Raw genomic sequence first — 3723 nt, 5'->3', positions numbered from 1 at the left:
TCTCTTTGTTGCAATTTCCTTGCTCTTTTGATGGAGCATCATCCACATTCTTCTTCCATTGAAATTCCAACTTCTTCCTATCATCTTGCCGGCTATAGTGATCAACCATAAAACATGGCTCATGTAATCGGGGAGTTTTCATTATCTTGTCAAGATTGAAAGTGATGGTTTCATCTCCCACTTCAAGGGTGAGCTCTCCATGTTTTACATGAATCACCGCTCCCGTGGTGTGTAAGAAAGGTTTTCCTAAAATGATAGGAATGTTGGAGTCTTCTTCCATGTTAACAATAACGAAATCCACCGGGATGAAGAATTTGCCAATTCTTACGGACACATCTTCCCATACCCCTAAAGGTGTCTTCGTAGATCGATCCGCCATTTGAAGTGTGATATTAGTGCACTTGAGCTCTCCCATTCCTAGCCTCTTGCTTACCGAATATGGCATGACGCTAACACTTGCCCCAAGGTCACATAAAGCTTTGTTGATCGTGGTGTCGCCAATGGTACATGGAATGGAGAAACTTCCCGGATCCTTTAGTTTTGGAGGTGAACTTCCTTGTAGGATGTCACTACTCGCCTTAGTGAAAGCAATAGTCTCAAGCTTCCGGATGGATTTCTTCTTCGTAAGAATATCCTTCATATACTTTGCATAGGCCGGAACGTTATTGATTAATTCCGTAAATGGAATTGAGACTTCCAAGTTTTTCACAATCTCCATGAATTTTCCAAGTTGGTCATCAAACTTAGGCTTAGCTTGACGACTTGGAAAAGGAAGTCTAATCACAATAGGCTACTTATCTTTAGCCTTCTCTTCATTCTCCTTTGAAACTTCATGAATGGTGGGTTCTTCTTCTTTAGAGTTTTCAACAACTATTTCCTTGTCACTAGCATTCACAACATCTTCATCAACGGGCCTCTTCGGCCCTTCATACCTTGTACCACTCCTCAAATGGATGGCACTCACTGATTCTTGTCTTGGGGGATTACCTTGAAGTAGTAATTGCCCCTTTTGTCTTTGTGAACTTGAAGATGCCAATTGAGACATTTGGGTCTCCAACATCTTTGTGTGAGCTAGTATGTTGTTAATGCTGATGTCTTTTTCTTGGCTATCCTTTTGCATTTGAGTGAAAAACTCTTGTTGGTTCTTTTGCATTTGGAGGACCTCTTTTTGAACATCAAAACCTTGGTCATTTGTTTGATTGTATGGAGTTTGATTTTGGTAACGTTAGTTTTGGTTGTAAAATAAAGGGTCTTTGAGCTTGGTTTCTCATTGGAGGTGGGGTGTATGTTGGTTGAGGGTTTTGAACATTTTGGCTTTTGTATGAGAGGTTAGGATAAAATTTGGGGTTTTCATTGTAATAGTTGGAATAAGGGGTACCACTCTTGTATGCTTGGAAAACATTCACTTGTTCCCCTACATTCACTTTGGTCATGCCCCAAAGTTCCACAACTCTCACATACTCCACTTGGAATTGATGAAGATGCCACCATGGCATTAACATGTTGCTTAGGTGATTGGGAGGTTTCTTCAAGTTTAGCCATAGCCTTCTCAAAATTCAAATTAATGGTATCAATATGAGCACTAAGTTGAGCACCAAATTGAGTAATAGAGTCCACTTCATGCTTTCCTCCCCTAGTAGCCTTCCGAGGTCTACTATATTGTGAGTTATGGACCGTCATTTCCTCAATCTTGTTCCATGTTTGATTATCATCAACTTCGGTAAACATACCATTTGATCCCATATTGAGAATGTTTCGGGAGTCTTCATATAGACCATTCCAAAATTGTTGTACCACGAACCACTCGCTAAGTCCGTGATGAGGACATGAGCGACAAGTTCCTTTGAATCGCTCCCAAGCTTCATACAAAGATTCTTCATCCCTTTGTTTGAATTCCATGATTAGGGCTCTTAGCATGTTAGTCTTTTCCAGGGGATATAATTTTTTGTAGAAAGCAAGTGCCAATTTCTTCCAAGAGTCAATACCAAGAGTAGCCTTTTCAAGGCTCTTTAACCATTGTTTCTGTAACACCCCCATTTATTTAAGGGCCTGGACTAGGACTCCTCAGATAAAGAAGGGTGTTACCATCTCGGAAACCCGAGGCAGTAGATAACAAAGGGAAAGATAAACAGTACTTTAAATTAAAAGTTTATAAGTGTTTACAACTGAAATGGAACATGTCTCAAAACTGAAAATAAAGTCTGATAGCTAAACGGAAATAAAAGTGGGCTAGCTCTAAGTCAGGTGATCCATGCTCTCTCCCCCGCTCCAAATGTCTCAACAACTTTGTCAATCTGCTCCCCAGTAATTGGATCATCACAGGCGTACATGAATACACAGGGTCAACCGCGAGGTTGAGTAGGTAATACGATATAAATAAAGAATGCAATGCTATACTCCTCCATTCTAACCTCCATCACACACATCCCCGGAACGCCCAGCCATACCGATCCCCGTCAGACTATATCAATCGACCGTCGTCGATATACCAGCTCGTAGCTGAGGACACCAGGGCGAGTCCTGCAGAACCCGCCTGGGCCTTAATCGCAATAATCTCATCCTCTCCAACTCCAACTCCGATGCAAATGCAATGTATGAAACGTAGGAATAATAATGCTCAACAAGATAAATAAGATAATCAGATATGTCATATAATCACCGAACATGCCAACTCTTTATAATCGTAAGAACTCAATCAGTGTATTTCCTACCTCGATCTCGTCAAAAGTCGGGTGCTCAGTAATATTCCACAACAAATTCGCCCTCTGAAAGATAAATAAACGATAAACAATTACTTAAACTATTCCCGTTCCCAAAATAGAAAGTTACTAAAAATAGAACTTCTTAAAATGGAAAGTTTCCATAAATGGAAACTTTTCGGATATAGCAGCTTTTCCATTTTAACAAACCCGACTCAAAACCCGTCTCTAATTATTTTAAATAACTCGGGAATTAAATTAACTAACTAAGAATACGACAAATTAACGAATTATAACGATTAAATCTACGACAAAACCGTTTCAAAACTAAAACAACCCGTCATCACCACCGTCCCCTTCACACGCACTCCCACGCTCCCACGCGCCGCCACTAGCCCGTATCGACCACCAGACAAACCCCAACTTGACCCGACCACCAACGACCGCCCCAACAGGGTCGATCGTTGTTCTTAGCGAGTCAAACCAGGGCCGTCGTTTGGCCTGGTTCACCACCGTGCCTCACCAACCGCCCCCTGTTCTCGACTTACCACCACCGCAGGCATCACCTATCCCCTGCCAAACCACCACAGCCCTGCTCGCCGTCAGACGACGCACCTAGACGCCGTGGCGCCGCCGTTTCGACCTCCCCCGAGTCCACGGTGGCACCACCCCAAACCTAACCCTCTAAACCCGCCTGAAAACCCATATTTTAACCCGTTTGTTACCCTGTGCCGATGCCGCCTCTCTCTGCCACTACGACCACCTAAAATCTCCCTAACAACCACCACCACACTCGACACATACCACACGACTCCCTTACCCCGTCAACGACCACCAGCATCACCTCCCTAAGACACACAACAGCAACAAAAACCTGACAGAAAAACGAAAACAGAAGGGAAGGGTTGCACTCATACCTTTTCTGCCACCACAACAGCCACCAGGGTCGCCTACGGACGTCGACAACCACCCTAAAGCCTTCCTTGCTGCGCCGTCAACACCCACACTCCCTCTCTCTCTCTCG

The 3723-nt window shown here is 43.4% G+C and overlaps 1 non-coding gene across 1 annotated transcript; it reads left to right on the top strand.

The window, feature by feature from the left end:
• Nucleotides 1-1810: 1810 nt before the first annotated feature.
• On the top strand, nucleotides 1811-1917 carry LOC141625051 (small nucleolar RNA R71). Its single transcript, XR_012534851.1, has one exon. It is a non-coding gene; the product is annotated as a small nucleolar RNA R71 (small nucleolar RNA).
• Nucleotides 1918-3723: the final 1806 nt, after the last annotated feature.

The sequence above is a fragment of the Silene latifolia genome, chromosome X (genome assembly GCF_048544455.1).
Source record: "Silene latifolia isolate original U9 population chromosome X, ASM4854445v1, whole genome shotgun sequence".
Lineage (NCBI taxonomy): Eukaryota > Viridiplantae > Streptophyta > Magnoliopsida > Caryophyllales > Caryophyllaceae > Silene > Silene latifolia.
Note: the sequence above shows the minus strand (reverse complement) of the source record. Positions and strands in the feature narration are given on the sequence as shown.